The following is a 22894-nucleotide window of genomic DNA, read 5'->3' as shown; positions in this document are numbered from 1 at the left end:
AGGGAAGGCCTCTAAGGGCTGCAGCACATATTGTGCCACCCTTAAAGGTCCTGTACCTTAACACACAGACACTCCCTTTGCAGGCTGCATGTTTTGGTGCAGAGAAAAGTGAAGAGTCAACATGGCACACATTCCTGTGTGCCATGCCTTCAACCCACTGCCTATGGTGTAGATTAGACACCCCTCTAGCTGGGTGCACTATACAACTGGTGAGGGTACAGTTGCATGAGCACTGTATCCCTCCAGTGTCATAAGTCCATTCTAAGACATTTTAAGTGCAGTAAAGCCATAATGAGTATATGGTCTGGGGTTGCTTTACTGAATTCTGGGAAGTTTGGTAGCAAACCGCCCAGCATAATAAACCCACACTGATGCCAGTGTGGGATTTATTATACCATGAACTCACAGGGCATCTTAGAGATGCCCCTTGAAAAATGACCAGTCTCTGGTGGGTTCTCTGACTGGTAAACACAAGCCTGTCACCACAAGATATGTTTCTGGACCCCTGGGGTGGTAGACTTCTCTACCTGGGCCCAGAAGCAAAGCCTTTTCTGGGTCGAGGTGGCCACGCATCCTCCAGGTCAGGAAGAGCCATCTTTGGCAAATGAGCTTCAAAGGCCTTGCCGCTTTTGTAACGCGACCCCCAGCCTCTCCTGCTATCAGGAGCAGGCCCCCTTCCTGTCTCCCTTCCTTTTTGGCGGGAAGACAGGTGGGAAAAATTGGCCCAGCTCAGAAGGTGTGCCCACCTCTGCCAACCCCACCCCTTCAGTGCCCGCCATCATGCAGATGGCAGGCACTCTCCAATCAGGGTTAGTGATTGTCCCCACTCCCCCACATGGGGTGAGCACACCAAGGGTGTAGTCGCCTAAGGTCAGTAGCCCATTGGCTACTGACCTCGAGACCCCTAAAACACCCCCTAAATACAGTATTTGGCTCCAGCCCTACCGGCCCGTCTGCAGCTTCCAGAGATCCTGCGACAAAAGGCACCTTGTCCTGCAGCCAGCGACCTCCATAACTCTTGGGAGGACTGACTGCATTCAACAAAGACCTGATCTCCTGTGAAGAGCAGCTCTGTTTAAAAAGAAAATCCCAAGACAGACTCTGAGCCTGCTGAGGACAAATAAAACCGACACCTGGAACCACCACTGGACCCGACGCATACGGCCTGAATCCGAGTCGCCTACCAGTCAAAGCAAGGTCCCTCAGTGGTCCATAGTCCGAGTCCACCGTGGGTTAAGCCCGCTGGGACCCCCCGACATCGCCTGCAGCCTCTGCACGGAGACCCTCCCAACCGCGAATGGCCCAGTAAGGTGAAATCCGACCTCAAAAGACACCCCTGCATCTAGCCGCCCTGCGCCCTGGAGAAGAGGACCTGAGGTGAACCTACAACTAACCTGCCAGCTGTTGGTTTCTCCTTGAAGACTTCCTGGACCGAGCCTGCATCTAAAAACCAAAACCAGCAATCACCATTGAAACTAACTCGGATCTCCCTTTGCCCTAAGATTAAGTCCTGGAGCTTTGCTCCCACAACCTTGTGGCCTGCTTGTGAGCAGCCACCAACCGGCGCCCCCCTAACCCCATTGGATAACACTGGGCCTCAACACTCTGCACCCAGCCGCCCTAGTGCAGCTGAGGGTGCTTTGAGAGTGCATCCTTGACCCTGGGGGAACCCTGGTTCTAACCCCAGAAAACCAACTCCAAAACCTAAGTACTTACCGATAAACCGATAACACTGTTTTCTCCCGTAGGACTGCGTTGACTGCTTTTCTGTGAAAAATCTTCTAAGTGTGGTGCTGGTTTGTATGAAACCCTAGGACTGCATATGTACAATAATGGGCTTACTTACCTTCTCTATAAAAAATGCCCCAGTGTGATATCTAGGCATACCACACTGAGTAGAAAAAGTAACTTAAAAAGCAATCTGAAAAGTAACGTACTAAGTAATCACAATAGGAACTGAAAAGTTTTTTTGACTGTTGACTTACCTGTAAACAAACCAACCAATTGCATTCTACTGCATTTCAACTGTATCAAACTGCATTATTCTTGCAAAGTACTATTTCACTTACCTGCACCAGGCCTGGCGTGGTTCTAGAAATAAAATACAACTAAATAATATTTTTATACAAACAAATTGGTCTGAGTACAGTCTTTGAGTGTGGGACATCATTTCTTGACTGGGTGTGTACAATAAATGCTTAACATCATCCTCTGATAAAGCCTTACTTCGCGTCCCCACTACCACAAATAGAGAGTAAGGTATTTTCTACTTTTACCTCTGTGCACACTTTACCTTACTTTGGTATAGTATGTACAGAGCCAGCTTCCTACACCAGGGCCCAGTACTGTCTTATTTGGTGGAACAACAACAACCTGTTGCTCAGCAAGCCATTCCTATACTACCCTTCCGCAAGTGACCATCACTAATGATGCGTCTCTCATAGAGTGAAGAGCTCGCCCCGCTTGATGACTGTCTACGGCGTCTGTACCCCTCAGCAACAGGATAGCCACAAACTACCTGGAGCTGCGAACCAACACTTCTGTGGGGAAAAATAGACCAGACAACATGAGAGCCATCTTCTACATCAGAAGTAGGGTGGCATCCACTCCCGAAGCTCTCGTCACTAGCTCAAGATTGGGTACTGACCACAGCATTCACCTCTTGGCAGAGCATTGTCTGAGAATTGAGATCGACTTTGCTGACTTGTTTAGCTGGGTGTATCAGTAAGAACTCCAACCACAAGTACTTCCAATAGTGGGGACCCCAGCTATAAACCTGTTTGCCACTTCCAAAAACACAAAATGCCAAAACCTAACCTTCAGATACTGGCACCCACTGTCCATTATTCCAAGTGTAGCAGGACTATTACACCATAGTCCTCTCTCCCCGGGCACAAGTTGATGCTGAAACTTCAGCAAACGATGTTTGAACTTTTCTGTTTAAATAATTTCAACTTTTACTTCCAAATTTAGATTTATTGCAACTGACTTATGTGATGAAGGGGAATTCTATAACCCATCCTATGAAAGGTCACCCTATCCCATTAAAAGTCAATGGAACATGTGACACTATGAATGTGATATATCTGTTAAAATGTCCGTGCGGGTCTGCCTACATGGGCCACATGGAGAGGAAATTGAAAACGAGTTTAACAGAACATAAAAGCAACATAAGGTTGGAATCCTTGAAATCTACGGTGGCAACTCATTTTAAAGAAAAGCACCATCACATAAGTCAGTTGCGTGCATGTATACTTATAGTGACTCATAAAGAAGGCCCTATCAACAAAAAAAACTTACTTAAACATGAAAACTATTGGATCTATCATTTACAGAGTTTGAAACCACATGGGTTAAATGATCGGACTGAATTTCTTTGCTACCTCTGAATTGTAGTATCATTCATAACAGATTGTTATACGTTGTACCTAATGACATTTTCGACTATTCTTGTTAACATTCATATAAACGCTAGCACAGCGTTTTCCATGAAACTGGCTTGTATATGGGCGCTAGATTATTTAGATTGTTTGGTAAACATTGCAACATTGTCATATACAGTGGTAGTATCCATAAAGTTGCAACAGAGTATTCAAAAAAGCCCAACAGACTCGCTAGGCAATGCGCACGCGCAGGGTACGATAGCACGCAAAAACCAGGCCAATCCAGGCTTCCGTAACTAACAGTTCCGTGTTTTCGATATGGACGATAGCGATTGCACATTAGGTAAGAACCGGCGGGTCCGGTAAATGTTTGGAATAGTGGACGCTCGCAATGGCATTTATTTATTTAAACTGCATTTATTTAAACCGCGAGCTGATTTAAACCGCAAGGGGGTAAATCTGAGAGAATTTGAGACGCAAGCGATAGCTGCATAGAATTGGTTAGGTATGAGCTATACTTAGAATATCAACCACATAGGGACTCTCAGAGTATAACCACCTTCGTATTATCAGTTCGTTTGTATTTACAGTTGAACTATTGATTGTAACAACTTTTTAACTTGGTTATGGCACAAACTGACATTGTGTATCACAGGTGAACTTTAACTTTAACGATAGTGAAAATGTTGAGGTGAACACCTAATAGGACTAGATACGAGTTTTCATTGACATGCATTTACTACTCCCCTGGAGGAGGGAGATACCCAGGAGCACGGATAAATTGCAAAAAAACACAGGCTGTGCACATCCCATTACCTACAGTTTACCCACTGTCCATTACCCACACCCACTGTCCATGTTCAATGCACTTTGGATGAATTGGTCAGTGATAGCTGGATATGATTTTCTGCTACTCTCCATCATCAGTACGTGTTGAGGAAGAGGAAGAAGGTGACCATGACAATCATTCCTGTGGCACTAACATAGGCAAAAGAACCTTGTATTTGATGCTCTTAGGGATGTCAAGCAGTCCTCACAAAGACGCTTCTTAACACACCTGACCATCTCAGTCAGCATGAGGGTCAGCTCAGACACACAGATCTCAAACAGCTGAACCTCTCCTTCAAAAAAATTTCTAGAGTTTGGTTGTATAAATCTCCCAAAGGAAAGCATGGTTACCCTGTGTTAGGCATAAAAAACCACTACTCACGCCTGTTAAAAATGTTCAGACATGGGGCGTGGCCAGCAACATGGCCGACAGGACGTGAGCTCCACCAGCTCCCATCCGACGGACCCAGGAATCCTGTTAAAACATTCTGTCTGGGCTCCTAGGAGGCTGAGGCGTGGGTCTGAAGATCCCCTCGTCCCGAGGGTGCCTTTGCCGGGGCGGAGTCCTCCAGCGTTTATCGTTACATCCGCCTGTGCCGTCTGGGCGGTGTCGCCCGGCCTGCTGTCCACACGAGGCCGGTGCTTGAGGCCTGCCCGGGACGAGCCCTGGAGTGCAGCCCCGATCTGTGAGCCGCGCGTAGTCCCGGGGGACTGCCGACATCGGAGCTGCTGCCCGGAGAGGTTCAGCTGAGGGGCCCCCAGGCGGTGAGCGGCCCCGGGACAGAGGTGGGCGAGAGCCTCCGGCGGGGTGGGGCCTGGCTCGCGGCCTACGCCGGCCGAGGGGGGACTGCAAGGGAAAGCACCCCGAGCAGATTGACGGGGCTCGGACGTCCTGGTGGAGATCCAAGGCCCCTACGACAACCACCGGAGGTCTGGACTCGCCGTTGTGGGGGCCCTCCCCTGACTGGATGGACTCCTGACGTTCGCCCACATACCCAGATCCGGCGTTTGGCCCCTGGTTTCACCCGGCCTGCTGTCAACCCGGGCCGCGACCTGGAGTGGAGATCCATCCTGTGAGATGCACGGGGCTCCGGGGGACTGCCGACACTAACGCCACTGCCTGTAGAGGTCCGGCTGAGGGGCCCCCAGGAGGTGAGCGGCCCCTGGAAGGAGGTTAGGCGAGATCCTCCGGCGGGGGTGGGGCCTACCTCGCGGCCTACGCCTGCCGGGTGAGGAATACATGGAGGAGTGCCCCGGACAGATTCTAGGGGGTTTTGATGGCCTGGGGGAGTTCCGTGGCGCCTGAGACAACCCCCGGAGGTCCTGACTTTCGCCCACGTGCCCACGCACCCTGACGCTGTGTTCGGCTCCCGGGTCGGCGAATCCTGAGGTGCCTGAGTCCCTGACTGCTGGGGGACCTGACGGGGGACACGAGACCTCCTGCAGGTGGGACCATGGGCGGGACAAAGGAGCCCCTGGACTATTGGTCAGCTGTAGCGCTGCAGGACAGGGTCATCGATATATTGCTGGTGCGCTGCCCTTACAGCTGGGGGGGCTCTCTGGCGATGCGTAAGGACAGGATGTCCCGCTCGACGCAACCCAACACAATTACCCAATACACCACTCAGAGACTGCCATCCCAGAGGGTTACACGCCAGTCGGGTCAGGACGAGGGGACGGACGACCCTGGTGAACCCTCCCGGGCGAAGCTGCTGAAGGCAATACAAGGCTCCCATACTGCGCTGGAAAGGCAGATTGAGACGGTCTCGATAGATGTCAATCTGTTGCGGACAGACCTCCGGAAGGCCGCGGACAAGGTCTCGGACACTGAGGGCAATATTGAACAACTGCAGGGTGAGGTGGCCTCCCTCAAAAAGACGGTCACGCACCTCACGGCCACGACGAATGCCTTGGAGCGGAGAGCTGAGGATGCGGAAGGGAGAGCGCGTCGTAGCAACATAAGGGTCCTGCAGTGCCGGAGCGGATGGAGGTTGGTAATGCTGAACGTTTCTTGGAGAATTGGATCCGAACAAAGCTGTGTCCACGGGGCCTGTCAGATGTATTTGTCATTGAACGGGCTCATCGGGCTCTGGTCCCTCCGCTGCACCCGGGGGCCCATCCACGAGCCCTGATCGCCAAGATCCTGAACTATAGAGATCGAGACTGCATCCTGCGAGCGGTGAGGGAAACGGTGAATCTCGCTATTGACAACAGTCGGGTTTCCATCTATCCCGATTACACCCAGCAGGTTCAGGAGCAATGGAAATCCTACTTGGGGGTTAAGCAGAAGCTCCGGGAGATGCAGTTGCAGTACATGCTGTTATACCCGGCCAAACTCAAAGTGCTTTCGCAGGGAAAGGCGCACTTCTTTGAGTCCCCAGAGGAGGTATGGGAGTGGCTGGAGATCAGAGGCGACGACCTTCCACCGGGAGAACGTGGTTGGCCTCGCGAGAAATGGGGAACCCGGACCCCGCGGAAACGCCGCAGCAGACGGAGATGCCACTCTGAGACAGAGAGTATTGATGAACCTAGAGTCACAGTGGGTGCGGATGGCACTATGCTCCTGGAACCTTTGCTGGCTGGGAATGGATGGGGGACCCGAGCCCACTCGGGCCTGGGGAAGTCCTGGTTCCGGACACGTTGCAAGCTACTGTGCAGGACACGATTTTCACAGCTCCGGTGGTCCCAGAGACTGGAGGGGCCGAGTCCTTGGTGGAGACAATCCCGCCATGAGGTGATATTTGGACTGAATGTTGACTGAATCTGGCCTGGGAGGCCTTTGGGGTGTCCTGAATACACCGGTTGATGTTTGTGGCCGGAGTAATTTGACCTTATGCAGATGGGTGGGGCGGAGGGCTTTCCTCCCGGGGGAAGGAGAGTGACTGAGGGAGGAGGGTACGTATGTCTAGTTGTTGGGGGGAATCGTTGCAGGCATCATGTGTACTACTGTTCGGGCCCATGGGTGGCGGAACACAGGAAGTAGAACTGACGGCCCGGATGGGCGTTACCAGGGATTATGGGATATAAATTCTTAACTTGGAATGTACGGGGGCTGGGCACTTGTACCAAGAGACACAGGGTCCTGTCCTTCCTCCGTCGACATGGAGTCTCCATTGCATGTTTGCAGGAGACTCATTTAAATGAGGAGGGTGCAAAAAAGTTGTCCAGAAAATGGAGGGGCCAACTGTTTCACTCCTCCTTCTCCACGTATGCTAGTGGGTTTTGATCTGGGTAGCCCCTGGGGTCCCCTTTGCTGTACAGTATGCGGAGGCAGACATTGAGGGCAGGTACCTGCTACTGCGGGTGAAGTTGGATGGAAGGGATTTTCCGATATTCAATTCATATGCGCCTAGTGTGGATGATCCTGACTTCTACTCCCATCTCCAAGAGGTCCTTGTTTCGGATCTGGACAGCCCCCTCCTCTGGTTTGGGGATTTCAACTGTGTATTAGACCCAGTCTTGGATAGACATCCCCCCCCCCCCATTCTGGTACGAAGCCACGTATGACAGCGCGACTCCGGTTGGTAATGCACAACTTGGGGGTCGCCGATGTGTGGCGTCTGGGCCACCCCGCACAGAAATTGTACACCTGTTACACCCTGACACACAACACCCATAGTAGGTTAGACAGGGTCTTCACCGCTAATATTGACGTGTCTCTTTCTTTAACGGTCACCCATCAGGCTTGTTTCCTGTCGGACCACTCGCCGGTGACGTGCGATGCACTATGGGTCAACCAGCCCTCCCGCCCTCGCAGTTGGAGGATTGGAGGATGCCGATGGACCTCTTGCAGGACCAAGTGGGGAGGAATCATGTGGAGACAGCCCTGACGAACTACCTAGAATTGAATTGGGAGGGGGATGACATGCCCTTTTCGACTAAATGGGATGCCCTGAAAGCACTGGTGCAGGGTGAATGTATGGGCTTTATCGCTCCGAGAGGTAAGGGTAGCATTGGCCAGCCTACCGAGCGCTAAGTCCCCAGGGAGTGACGGTTTCCCGCCTGAATTTTATCAAGCATTTGAGGATGTCCTTGCCCCCCTTCTCCTACAGGTATAGCTTGAGGCGTTCGATTGTGGTACCCTCCCGCCTACCATGAACCAGGGTGAAATTTGCATGATCCTAAAGCCGGGTGGGGACGGCTGCGATCCCGTGGCGTTCCGGCCCATAACAATGATCAACACGGACGTGAAAATCCTGAACAAACTGTTGGCCACCCGACTGACACCACACATGGCCCACCTGGTCCACCAGGACCAGTGTGGGTTTATCCCAGGCCGCAACACCGCAATGAACACGGCGATTGAACCACATCCTCCACGAGGTGCGCGGTAGGGAGGATCCCCAGGTCCTGGTGTCGATTGACCTGACCAAGGTGTTTGATACTGTCAGCTGAGAGTACTTGTTGGAGGTGCTTCGGTTGGTGGGATTGGGTCCTGTATTCTGCGACAGGATCCGGATACTGTACAGAGCGCCTTGAGCCAGAGTTAGACTTGGGTCAGCATGTTCTGAAGATTGGCCATTGGACAGGGGCACTCGCCAGGGGTGTCCCCTCTAACCGCTTCTTTTTGCCCTGGCGATTGAGCCTTTGGCGGTCTCGGTTCGTACAGCAATGGCCCAATGGGGGATCAAAGTGGGAGACACAGTACACGTGGTTTCCTTGTATGCTGACGATGCTCTGTTTTACTTAACGTCCCCGAGGGAATCATTATCCATCTTGCTGCAGCTTCTGGACCGCTTTGGGGCGGCTTCGGGTCTGCGCATAAATTCAGGGAAGTCCCTAATCTTTCCCCTGGCGAGTTATGATATGGCCCCGCAGATGGCCCTGCCGAACCTAGGGCTGAGATGGGAACTGGAGGCCTTCCGTTATCTAGGAATCCAGGTGGCCCCGTCCGACGAGCAGTTATTGGCCCGTAATGCCGACCGGGTGCTCTGATCCCTGCAACAGTCCGTGTCCTTCTGTAACACGCTGCCTCTCTCCCTAATGGGACGCCTGGCTGTTGCTAAAATGGTGATGCTGCCAAGGACGCTTTACGTCGTGCAAAATTCTCTGTGCCCGCTCCCCCGCGAATATTTCGCACGCTCAACACGCTGCTCACTTCTTTGCTCTGGGCAGGCAGGCGCAGCAGAGTTGCTCTGCACACCGTGGTCCGGAGCTGGGAGGAGGGGGGACTGGAGGCGCCGAGATTTGATCTGTACTATTATGCGGCCCAGCTACTGCCGACTGCGAGGTGGTTCGCAGACACTGACAACTGGGAAATGCGACTCCTAGCGGGCAGAGCGGATGAGAGGACGCTACAGTGGCCTTCATGCGTGGAAGGGGAGCAGATGGGGCCTTGCCGTATATAGTGTGACACGCAGCGGGAGTCTGGCAGCGGTTTGTAGAGAAGATCTTGCGGCGGGCCCCCTTTCACAGGGAGCTGCCGGTGTGGATTCTGGCCCCCGTGGTGATTATGGAGGAACACATGTCCTTTCGGGACTGGCGGGCAGGTGGCTGTGAGACTTTGGCAGACCTTTACCCGGACGACTCCTTTGTGTCCATCGAGCGAGCTACGGAGGCCTTCGGGCTGAGTGGAGGCCAATACTTACACTACAGGGGGCTTCAAGAGATGGCAAGGGCGACTTGGCTACAGTTCCCAGAGGCACCCCCATTGTCCCACACCCTCAATATCCTCCTCTCCTGTGGTAAGGGATGGAGGCTGATTACTTTGTTGTATTCGGCAAATCGGTGGGATTCCGCCCCGCCAGTTCCTCCGTCCTGGGCGGCCTGGGAGGCGGACCTAGGGACTACCTTGGGACCGGGGAAGCGCAAACGCATAGGCACCCTCACCCGTAAGGTGTCGTGTAATGCGCGGTTTAAACTGATCCATTTCAATTTTGTGCATCGCACTTATATGACCCCGGTCACCCTGCGGCGTATATCTGCAGACAGACGGGGCGACTGCCCTAGATGTGGGGTGGAGGGAGCGGACTTCATGCATCTGGCCTGGGAATGCCCGTTGGTCGGGGACTTCTGGAAGGCAGTGGTGGAGCACATTCGAAACGTCACCGGCCTCCGGATAGACTTGACCCCCCTTCATTGTTTATTAGCCTTGGTCCCCAAACCCAGGAAGAGAAACCTGTCCTACAAAATGTTATATTTGTTATTGGTGTTGGCGAGGCGACAGGTGGCAATCACCTGGATGGGACAAAGAGCCCCTGAGATGTCACTGTGGCTTAGAGATGTGAGGGAGTGGTCCCTGGCTGAGGAAACACACATGCAGCACACACGCAGGGATGAGAGGCTACAGGAACACTTGCTTGCCTGGAGGGTGATGTGTGCTTCGGGGTTGCCCGCCAGTGATTCGGATGGCACGAGTGCTGAACTGTTTACCCCTGAGGAGTCGGGATCCGAGGGAGAGAGTGGTGGGAGCGGGGAGGGGGGGAATGACCTGGAGTAGTGCCCTGTCGGCTACGCACGTGTATTTTCTATTGTAGATATGACTTGATTTGCTCCCTAGAGTTTTTGCCTAGCACTGTGATATCTGTACCCGTGAGTGCCATAATGAGGTGAACGAACTGTATACACGTTTTTTACTAAGCGATGCCAATTGTGGGGGGAACTGTTTTGTTGTTACATGCAAAAATAAAGTTTAAAAAAAAATGTTCAGACATTAGTGCATTTTCCAACAGTTAGACCCCTTTACAATTTCTATGCAGAAGATTGTTTCTAACCTCCTATGCGTATACAAGGAAGGCCATGCTTACACTTCTATATGCATAAATCTAACTGAGGTGGCAGCATACCTTCAAAACAAAGAACATTCTTCCCAGCTTAGAATACCAGTCATTAAAATCTTTATGGATAGTCTAAACAGTGTAGTACCCCCTAAATATACCTCAGCCACCCGCCTAGCACCACAGTCTGACCCTCACATGCATCATGGGTTCTCCTTTTTAACCCAGCACTCAATGTCAATAGCCAGTATAGACTTGAGAGGTGGCTTTTCTAATCTCAATCACCTCCCTTATAAGAATTAGTGTGCCCCAAGCTCTTACAGGCCAAGTACCATGTATTCATGTTCACAAAGATAAAGAATTTAATCTCAACAACCCCAAATTTCTGCCCAATGTTGTTTTGTCTTCCCGCATGAATGAGGCATTGAGTTTCCTGTTTTCTTCCCACAACCAAGACCTAGCAGAACGGTTGCTGGATGTCAGGAGAGCTCTTATTTTATTACACTGAGAGAAGTAGGTCTTTTAGAAAGTCTTCTCAACTTATTGTAGCCTTCATCAAACCCAAACCCCACATGGGCCATCCCTAATGCTGGCATTGCCAAGTGGATAGTTAGGTGTATCCACATTTGCTATTACATGGCTAAACTCACACTCTCTGTACTCCCTAAAGCCCACTCTACATGCAAAAGGGCATAAGCATAGTCTTTTGGGTAACATCCCTTTAACAGATTTCTGCACGGCTCTGCTTGGTCAGCGCCACATACCTTCACCAAGCTTTATTGTGTCAACTTTCTTGCACGTCAATAGGCTTTAGTTGGCCAAGCGGTCTTAAGAACACTTTCTGTGCTCACTCGCCACCGATTTGGAGAGAGCCTGCCTTATTTTCTATGCAGACGTGGGTCCCATGCTCACTGAGTCATTGGAAGCAAGCTGAACATGGATGAGGAGCCCATAACTAGGGACAACGCGGTTCTGGGTTGCTTGTGTTCCGTTTCAGGGAGGGCCTGGCTTGGAAGTTCAGATTGGACTGTGCCCATTGGAATAAGACTGATTTGCATATAGCTGGGTTCCAACGGAGGTGTCATAGTGAGCAAAAGAACGAGGGGTTGGAGTGCTACACTGAGCTATTGCCAGTGGTTATTACAAGCAGCCTCCCATCAACTTGTTTCATGTACCGCCCTAAGTAGCATGGGTATGTCCGGACGTGGGTCCCATGCTCACAGCGTCACTGGAGCCAAGCTGACTGATGAGCCCATAACTAGGGCATACCGTTTGTGTCTTATTTTCAATGCAGATCATTTGTATCTTTAGCAATACATGCTACAAATAGAAAATGCTACCCTGTAACTTTCGGTTTGTAGTATGTAGTCCTATAAATTCACATGTGTCCACCCTCCTCCCTGGAAGCTGGCGGTGATCACAGATATCGTCCTCATGCATGTATATACTACATTGAAAGAACTTAGGGCCAGATGTAGGTAGGCCGTTAGCGATCGGTAACGGCCGAAAATACCGATTTTGGGCCCTTACCGATCGGTATACAGCCATCGAGATGTAGGGCAAAGAAAAAAGTCAAAATCGGAGTGAAAACCGATTCCGAATGAGTACCGAATGGAAAAGAATCCGATACGTACATACCGAAAATCGGATATGTAACGAATCGGTAACACACCGAATCGGATGCAAACACCGATTCGGTCCATGTACCGAATCGGTAGTGACACCGAATCGGAAAATAACCGATTCGGTCCATGTACCGAATCGGTAGTGACACCGAATCGGAAATTATCCGAATCGGTCCATGTACCGAATCGGTAGTGACACCGAATCGGAAATTATCCGAATCGGTCCATGTACCGAATCGGTAGATACACCGATTCAGACATAAGCCGAATCGGAGAACCTACCGATTCGGTTGAATCACCGATCGGGAAATTCCCCGAATCGGACAGATGGGGAGATGTAGGGAGGCACAGAAACACCGATTTCGGCTCAAAATCGGTAGAATTCACTCGGTATTTACCATGGATTACAATCAGGTGGTAACCAACTCCAACCCATAAAAACAGCCCCAAAATCCATTGCAACTTGCAGGATGGCAGCTTTTTATGTCATTGCGAGGCGGCTACGGCTACAGCAGGAAGGACAGAGGGAATGGCAAAGAAATGAACAGGTCTACAGACAGAGGATAACCCTGTTCATGCTCACAGAGGCAGAGATCCTACAGAGATACAGGCTGGACTCTGACACCATTCTTGAGCTCATCAGGGACCTCAAACCATTGTTGGACCACCCCACCCCAAGGGCACACGCCATCCCAGCACACGTCTAGGTGCTATGCAGCCTACACCTGCTTGCGTCTGGCAGCTATCAAAGTGGAGTTGCAGCGGCAGGAGGGGTGACCCAGAGCAGCCTGTCAAGGTTCTTCCACACATTCCTTGACGCCATGATACACAGGATGGACCAATACATCTCTTTCCCTGCAACCCACGCAGAACTGCTACAAACTAAAGCTGACTTCTACCAGATGGCACAATTTCCCCAAATCATTGGCTGCATAGATGGCACGCACATTCCGATTTGCCCACCAGCGGACACAGAATACATATACCGCAATCGGAAGTCTACGCACACCATCAACGTGCAGGTGATCTGCAATGCGAAGTGCACCATCACAGACCTGGTAGCAAAATTCCCAGGGAGTACCCACGACTCCTATATTTTCCAACAGAGCGGCATCTATGCACGGCTGATGGCTGGCGAATTTGGTGAAGGATACCTCCTAGGTGAGACACATCATCAGACCCCCATAACACAAAGTAGCTAGGTGTAATACATGTATGCATGTGTGTAATGTTACCCCTTTCCCTTCCAGGCGACAGTGCATATGCCCTCCGCTCATTCATACTCACCCCCTACCTCAACCCCTCCACACCCAGCCAAAGGAGGTATAACCGGGCCCACAAAAGCACAAGGAATGTCTTCGAACGGACCTTTGGCATCTGGAAAAGTAGATTCAGATGCCTGCACAAGAGTGGAGGTGCAAGGCAGTATACCCCCATCCCCTGCTGCAAGATCATAGCTGTATGTGCAATGTTACACAACCTTGCGGTGAAGAAGGGCACTGAGGTGGAGTTGTCTGACTACGAGGACCATGACGACGACGAAGCTGTGCCACTAACACAGCCAGCTGGGGTGTCTACGCCAAGTGATGGCAGATACAGACGTGAGGAGATTACAGAAAACTATTTCTGAGTGAGTACAGATGCACAGACAGGTAAATGGTTGTGGTGAAAAGCAAATTTTAATACTGTTGCAACACAGTTACTGCACTGATGTGCAACAAAAAAAAGATGTAATAGCTAAGAAAACAAAAGTCTAAGGTCCAGGTTGCCTCACCCGCCCTTGCAAGCCTACTTCTTTGAGCGTTTGGCAGCCCCACTGGGGTGTCCCTCACCCCCTTCAGAATGTCCTGCGGCTTCTGCGGAGCGCCTGGTGCTCCTGCGCGGCTCTGACGCAGCGCTGGCCGGGCTGCTGCGGCTGCTGCTGTCCCCAGCATCCCCCAGGTCCAGGGCAGGATTGGCGGCAGTGTTTGAGATAATCATGGCCTCCATTGCTGTAGTGATGCGGGCTATTCCCCTGGTTATCTCGGCGGTGTTTTGGGTGAGACTTGACTCCATATTGGCACCGCGCTGACAGAGTTGCGCCGTTGCAGCAGCAAGGCGGCTAATGGAGCGGTTTTGCACGCGGGCATCCCGCCTGCGCGATAGCTCATGCTCCTCTAGTCTGCCGCATAACTGGGTAATGGCAGTGGTTAGCCTGCCTAGACCTACTGCTACCTCCTTGTTGGTATCTACAAAGGCCTTGAAACCTTTCACCATCTCCCCCATCTGCAGGTTGTGCTGGCGGAGCTGGCGTTGGCAGGCCATGATGGACTTCGCCTGCTGCCTTTGGATTTTCACCATATTCCCTTCAAGGCCCTGGAAGACACTGCCCTCCGGTGCCGGCGCTGCAGTGCTGGGAATGGCACGGCGCCGGGTACTGCTGCTGCCGGCCTGCTGAGTGAGCTGGGGTGCCACTGGTGTGGGTGTGGTGCTGGCCGGGGCCTGAGCCCCTGCTCCGAGGATAGGGTTTACTGGAGCCACAGCCATAATCGTGGCAGGAGCTGGTGTAGGTGCATGGTGGTCCCTTGTCGGGAAGTTCTCTGGGGAGAACAGCAAGGGGGGTGTGCTCGGCATTTGTGGGGAGTGAAGTAAATCATAGTCAATTGCCAGGTCTCCCTCAATACCCAGCCCAATGGTGTTGTCCTCCTCTTCCTCGGCAGCCTGACTCGTGCTAGGCCCTGCGACTGCACTGGTAGTTGGTGCTGCTGCCTCTGTTGCCTGTGGTCCTCCGCCTGATGGTGCCCCTAGGTATAAAGAAGCATTTGTAAATTGAGTGCCGATGTATTACAGTCAGTACAATTAAAGCATTGCACATGTCCTAGCATCTCCTTTGAATGTGTTCCACTGTTTCCTATCTTGTGATTCTGCACTGCCATATTTTGCTAACTTCTGCTGACTACATATACCACGATGCTTGTCTCTTGTATGTTGGTTACAGTACTGGGCTGGGGTTTGGCTGTGCATTGTGTCTAATGGGGAGGTGTCTGGTAGGGTGTGTCATGATGCGCATGCTTCTTACCTGTAGCTGTAGCTCTGGCTGAGCTGTCCCAATTCCGGTCACGCTCTCCCTCTCAATGGTGCTGGACACCAGTTCCTCCAGCTCTGTGAGGGGTGGCGCCTGGTTCCTGCCTCCACCTGTCACTCCAGCTTGCCTCTGGATCTCAGCCATCTTACGTTTGGTCAGGCTGCGGATATCATAGAAGCGCTTCTTCAGCTCATCAAGGGACCTGGGGGTGACACCTACAGCATTGACCTTTTCTGCGATTTCACTCCAGAGCCTCCTCTTGGTGCTGTCCGGCACAGTGAGGGACAGCTTCCCGAATAGCTGCCTGTGCACCCTCACCACCTCCTCAACCAACACCTGCAGCTCGATGCTGCTGAACTTTGGCTTCCTCTTCTGGCTGGACTTCTGGCTCTCACTGGAGTTTGCCATCTTGCTCTGAACAGTTCTCTGCCTCCTGCTCCCACTGCTGCTCACTGTGAGTGTTCAGCTCAGGCTGGCTCTCCAGAAAGTTCTTAATTAGCTGCACCTGCCAGGGTTGCCACTCCCTGTTTGGGTGGGGGAGGGGGGATCCACCTCATTGGCTGAATCGTCTTTTACCGAATCGGATTTTACCGATTCGGCTATTTCCGATTCAGTGGTAGCCGATTCGGCTATTTCCGATTCGGTGGTAGCCAATTCGGTACTTTCCGATTCGGTGGTAGCCGATTCGGTACTTTCCGAATCGGTCCGTGCTGAATCGGTACGTAGCGATTCACATTACCGATGCCGACCGATTCGGTATTATTTCGCTGTTTGTTTGCTACATCTCGTTTTCCGATTTCAGAATACCGATTCGGCCCGCCTCGGTATTTTGAATTCGGAAAATCCCTTTTACCTACATCGGGCCCTAAGCCTTTTAGAAAGGATACTCAACTTTTTGTAGCCTTCACCAAATCCCATGAGGCCATATCTAAAGCTGGCATTACCAGGTGAGATAGTTAACTACATGCAGACTTGCTATGCCACGGCTAAGCTCACACTTCCATACCCCCTAGAGCCCACTCTACATGCAAAAAGGGTAAAGCCCTAGCCTTTTGGGTAACATCCCTTAAACTGTTATCAGCAAGGCTGCTCTTGGTCAGCGCCACATACCTTCACCAAGCATTATTGTGTCAAAATTCTTGCACGTCAACAGGCTTTAGTTGGCAAAGCGGTCTTTAGAACACATTTTTCAAACATCTACATCATCTGCTTACTAGCAACTGATTTGGAGAGGGACTGCTTTATAGTCTGTGCAGAACATGTGTATCTTTAGCAACACATGCTACAAATAGAAAACGTTACTCTTTAACTATCTGTTTGGGTTGTATAATGGAACAACGAGGGAAATACTCTGCATGCCTTTACCGCACATTTTTTACCCCGCATTTGTTAAGATCGCAAATGCTTTTATAACGTATGCCTTTACCATGCATTGTTTATATAAATGTTTATATATCTATATAAACAATGTATTTGTGGGGGGGGAGACCACTCACACCCCCAAACGTACTGTACATGTGTGATAAAGGCATACATTGTAAAAGCATATGGTTTTTAAAAACATGCCCGGTAAAAAATGCATGGTAAAGGTACAACGTGATAAAAACCTCATTGTAAAGGCTGTTTCCCATCTGTTTGTACTGTTGTAGATTTACATGTGCCCACCCTCCTCCTTGAGAGCAAGTAATGATCACAGATATTTTCCTTGTCCTTTAACTCCCTTTACTTTGCACACCATGTGGGAAGGTGGGTTGGTATATGCTGTCCACTATTTAAAGTTAACTAAGTACACAGATTGCCAGCCACACACTTACTTAAATCCTCTATTTTTGAGGGAACAAACCATAAGAGACTTCCTGGTTCGTACGGGTATATCACTCTAACCCTTTTATTATTTATTTATTTTTTGTCTTTTTTAGTATCGATGTATGAAAGGGACACCTTATCGTTTTGTACACCTTATATACAATTATTTACAATTCGCGATTATTTACAACACAAACACATACACATAACTAGTTGTATTATACAAAGTGAATTGCTCTGATATATATACACTCAAATATTCATACTACGAAGAAAAAATCATCCGTAATTCCATAAAGACTAGAGTCAAAAGTATAAACTTGATGACAATCATAAATCAATGAACTACAGTTAAATGTAGGCAGTTCAAAAAAGGAAAAATAGACTTCAAATTAATTCATTCAGTCCATTCGACCAATAAATGGCTAATCTTTTTACGCCAACGCGTTTCGAATACGGTATGTCAACTCTACGGATTCTCATCAGGGCTCTGTCTTAATACGGGATATCTGTTGAACCAGCAGCCGCCGGTCAAGGGTAGAGTATTAGTTCTGACTGAGTTTCTTTTCTTTTCGGGATCTTACTGGATCATTCTCGTGATCCTACGTTTCCACCAAATGGGAGTTAATTTTCAGTCTTGTATTACAGCCTGCTCTGAGGGATTCCTCGCTTGGGCTGTTCGTGTTCTAATTGGTTGCAGCGGTAAACGCTTTCTAACCATGCAGGCACCGCTTTCCTCAGTCCTTTTTACTCGCGCTCGCTTTCCTTGAACAAGCTGTGACTCGGCATCTAGCTCTCATTCACTTAGTTTGGCAGCCATCAACAAGCAATGGAAAGTCAGGTCACCTCTGGAGCAACCAGGTAAGCCCAGGAACTAACCAGGTGACCTTCGCTAGGATCCACAGGCTAACGGACCAGGGATCGCGAGGAGAACTCAAGCGAATGTGTAAAATACCAGCCCACAGAGCACTCGGTAAGTGGAGGCCAGATATCTTCGGTGCAAATACTGCTCAGGGTCAGGACTACACGGAGTCCAATGCTCAGGCTCAGGGATCGCCAAAAAGCATATGCACTTTCAAATGTACGCTGTGCACAGGGGATCAGGTTGCACGGTCCCCATGAGGGATACTGGTCTCAGAATCGCTGCGAGGTCATATCTACATCAGGGACCTTCAGGAACCCACCTTCTGTGTTGCTGAAATCTTCGGATTCCGCAGGAGCTCTGGAGAAGCAAGCCGATCAGATGCGTTTAGGTGCCTGCTGCTGCAGGGGAGTAACTCCTTTACTCCAAGGGAGATTCTTCAGTCAAGCAATCGTAGTGCAGGCAGTCGAAGTACTTGGTTTCTTCTTAGCAAAATCTTGTCCAGGTAAAATCTAAAGTCCTTTAGTCAGGTAACCCACTTTATACCCATGGGAAGGGGTTGGATGGATTCTGGGGACCCTCCTAGGGGAAGGGCAGGACAGAGGTATGGCTACACCCATGTCCTTTGTCCAGTTTCGTGCCAGAGCAGGAGCCAATGGCTCCCAGAACTGGTTTGAGCTGGACTATGCACAGGGACACCAAATGTGCCCCCAGTGCAGACTTACTGGCACTCTCAGAGTGCACCCACCCAGCCCAAATACACTAAACCCTGTCTGGGAGGTGGTCACACCTCCCTGTGACAGGGTGCCTATTGTCATGTTTTCCTCTGCTTGAGCTTGGCTCAGCAGCAGAAGACCAGAATCGTGTCTGTGGCCGGCAGCATCCATTTTGTGCTGTCCAGGTCGAGAAAGCTGGTACCGGGTAGACCTGTGACCCACAGTAGTGGTTCTAGAAGGGTGGAAGCATACCTTCCACACCAATTACTGTTGCGGAGGTATGATTCCAAGGTGTTTGACACCAAACACAACATGTTTCTAAGCAGCCGTTTCAAAGTTAGCATTTACTGCGAGGTTATAATGTACTTAAACCTATATGTCTGGCTGCATCACAGACAACCCCAGAGAATGGTCTCCGAAGGCTGCAGAGGGGATCTGCTCATGCAGGGTCACCCTCCCATGTAAAACCTACCACCCTGCCTTCAGGATTGATAAGGCCTGCCATAGGGGTGACTGATAGGTGTTTATGTGTAGTGATTTAGATAGAAATAGTGAACCTATATCTCAGTAAACTTGTAAACTTGGGGATTTATAGAGCGCAATTGTTGCCCGAGGGCGTCCAAGCGCTGGGATAGCCGTGACCTACAGAGAACAAAGAGGGAGGAGCAGCAGTTAGCAAGCGGATGTGAATAAGTAAGTCTTCAATTGCTTGCGGAACAAATTGAGGTTCTGAGTGGCTCTGAGATGGAGTGGCAGAGTGTTCTAAGCCTTGGAAGCGTTGTAGGTGAACGTCCTTCCGCCGGTTCTAGTTCTTTTTATTCTTGGAACCACTGCCAAGAGAGTCTGGCTGGAACGAAGGCTTCGATTTGGGATATAGTGGGTGGCCAGATCACGGGCGATGATGGGTCCCGTGTCCCAGAAGGCTTGATGGGCTATGCATAGCGCTTTGAACAGAACTCTCTGCCGGACCGGTAGCCAATGAAGGCTAGTCAGTCCGGTCCTCACTGAGTGTCTGCGAGGGATTTTGAGTAGAAGGTGAGCTGCGCAGTTCTGTACAGTCTGTAGCCTGCGAAGGGTGTATCCTGGTGCGCCCAGATAAAGTGCGTTATTAAAGTCAAGACGTGAGTGAATAAGACCTTGAATGGCTGCCTGTTTTGCTTCCATAGGAAGAAGAGGAAAGATTTTATTTAGCACTCTCATAATGCCAAAACAGGTGGCTGAAAGTTTTGTGGCTTGGACATTGAAAGATAGAGAACTGTCCAGCCACACTCCTAGGCTTTTAACAGTGGTTTTTGGGGTTGGGGGTGGGGTCCTAGGCATGATGGCCATAGGGAGGGGGGAAGTGTCGGCTCTGAGGGTCCCAAGAGCATCAGCTCAGTTTTGTCTCCGTTCAGTTTCAGGGATGATGACGACATCCAGTTCCTCACTTCCTCCAGGCATTCTCTAAGCCCGCTTGGCGCAATTCGGGATGCCTCCTGTGCCAGTGAGACCACCAGCTGCGTGTCGTCCGCATATGAGATGATTTTGACTCCAAATGGGCGGACGACACTAGCCAGCGGTCTCATATATAGGTTGAATAGGGCAGGGCTCAGAGAGGAGCCCTGAGGAACTCCACAATTTAGAGGTCTGCTGGAGGAAACGGAGTCGCCATCAAAAACCCTGAAGGATCTGTCCCCCAGAAAGGATTCAAACCATGCCCAGGCTTTATCCTTAATCCCCACACAGGACAGGCGGCTCAGTAAAGTGACATGACTGACCGTGTCAAAGGCCGCGCTTAGATCAAGGAGGATCACTGCCACTGATCCTCCCTGATCCAAGATTTTCCTCGTTTCCTCTATGACCATGAGGAGGGCGGTCTCTGTCCCGTGCTTAGGTCTGAAACCCGTCTGAGTAGGATCCAGTATGTGATGGTCTTCTAGAAAGTTCACTAACTGTTGGTTCACATATTTCTCCAAAACCTTGCTCAACCAGGGGAGCAGAGAAATAGGGCGATAGTTAGCCAGGTCAGACGGGTCCAGATTGGGTTTTTTGATCAATGACCTAACCATGGCCTGCTTCCAAACGGTTGGAACAGTACCAGAGGAGATGGAAGAATTTAATACCTCTCTGATAACGGGCAAGGTGGTATGGGATGCTGCCATTAGGATGTCAGGAGGGGCAGGGTCGGCCGGAGAACCTGATTTGACACTGAGGGCTAGTGATTCTAGAGTGGAGAGGTTTAGTGGGGGAAAATGGGTTAAGCTGTATGGAGTGGGGGGATGTAGCGGGCTAGGGAGATTATTAGGTTGATTAGATGAGCCAATGTTTGGGGAGAAGAATGTTGAATAGATTTTGTTAATTTTCTGATAAAAGAACTCAGCAGTGTCATTACATTGGATAACAGATTTCTCGACATGCATCGCAGGGGATGGATTCGTTAAATTTTTAATGATCTGGACGATCTCTTTGGGTTTAGATTTCGCCTTCAAGATTTTGTCAGCGAAATACGTCGACTGAGCTGCTTTTATTTGGGTTTTATACTCGTTGATAGTTTCACGGTACCGGATTTTGTTGTCTGCCGAATTGTCTAAACGCCAGCGCCTTTCCGCCCTTCTACAGAGACGCTTTTTTTCCCTCAGAGACTGGGTATACCAAGGGGCGGTTTTATGGGGTCGCTTCAATACAGTCTTGCTCATTGGGAGAGTAGAGTCAAGAGTGTGAGTGATCCAGTTGGTATAGGCCTGGTTTGCTAGGGCAGGATCCTCCTGTATCTCTGGTTGTGAGCTAGCAAGTTTGATGCACCACTTGTCAACCTCAAGGCGTGACCAGGCTTGCCTGAGTTTGGTGGTGGGGGCGGATGGAGAGATTTTAGGCGTAGTCCATTTGAAGGGGATTAAAAAGTGGTCAGTCCAGGGTAAAGAAATGCCTGGGTCCACTGTGAGATCAGGACAGTTCGAGAAAATTGGATCCAGTAAATGGCCTTTTACGTGAGTAGGAAAGGGGACAAGTTAGGTGAGTTGTAGAGCTGCTAGATCCTCTAATAGGATGGCAGCTGTGTGGTCCGAGGGGGAGTCAAAATGGAGGTTCAGGTCGCCTAACACTGTGAAGTTGGAAGAGGTACTGACTCTGTTGGCCACATTAGATGGCAGTGTTTCAGGGAACTGCTTCGGGAGGCCGGGCGGGCGATAGATAAGGGTGCCTGAAAAGCAGATGTTGGGAGAGAGGTTGATGTTAAAACCCATGCTCTCGCAGTCCGAGATGGTCTCAGAAGAGAGTCGACAGTGATATTGTTCCTTATGGATGATAGCAAGGCCTCCTCCTCTCCCTTTTGGTCGGTCTTGCCGTTTGATTTGGTAGCCAGTAGGGAGGGTCTCTACTATCGCCGGGTTAGAATCACTGGTAAGCCAGGTTTCCGTAAGGAACAGTATATCAGGGGTATATTCCTCTATCAGTAAGGCCATTTCGGCGCTATGCTTGGGGAGTGAGCGGCAGTTTAGTAGGAGCATATAGAAATCATGTGTGGTCGTTGTGCATAGGTTAGATTTGAGAGAAGCAAAACAAGTAGGGCAGGTTGATGGTAAGTCCATGACTTGAAGGGAGTGCCGAGAGTAAGTGTTGGCGGGGGGCCTTAATTTGTACAGGGTTGCCGGCGTGTAGCATCTGGGCGATGACGGTTGGGATGCAGGGGTGGTGGCCCAGGGCCCGGACTCGGCGCAGACGAGCGCAGACGAGCTTGCCTTATGCGCGCCTTCGGCGCGCATTCGTCGCGCCCGCTGCGCTCGTCCGCTGCGCCTCCGGCACATGCACATGTTTATAGCAAGGGGGCAGTGAAGAGGGCGTGGCCTCGAGTGGGCGTGTCCCCGTCCTAACATGAGGGATCCAGCTGGTGGGACCGGCGATTTCGCCCTACCCAGC

General features: G+C 50.6%; 1 protein-coding gene across 1 annotated transcript in view; it reads left to right on the top strand.

Moving 5' to 3' along the window:
- The window catches only part of RFTN2 (raftlin family member 2), a 404027-nt gene that overhangs the window by 310385 nt on the left and 70748 nt on the right, over positions 1-22894 (top strand). The window lies entirely within an intron of this gene.

This window comes from Lissotriton vulgaris, chromosome 2_1, assembly GCF_964263255.1.
Source record: "Lissotriton vulgaris chromosome 2_1, aLisVul1.2, whole genome shotgun sequence".
NCBI classification, from domain to species: Eukaryota; Metazoa; Chordata; class Amphibia; order Caudata; family Salamandridae; genus Lissotriton; species Lissotriton vulgaris.
This window is presented reverse-complemented; position numbering and strand designations above follow the sequence as displayed.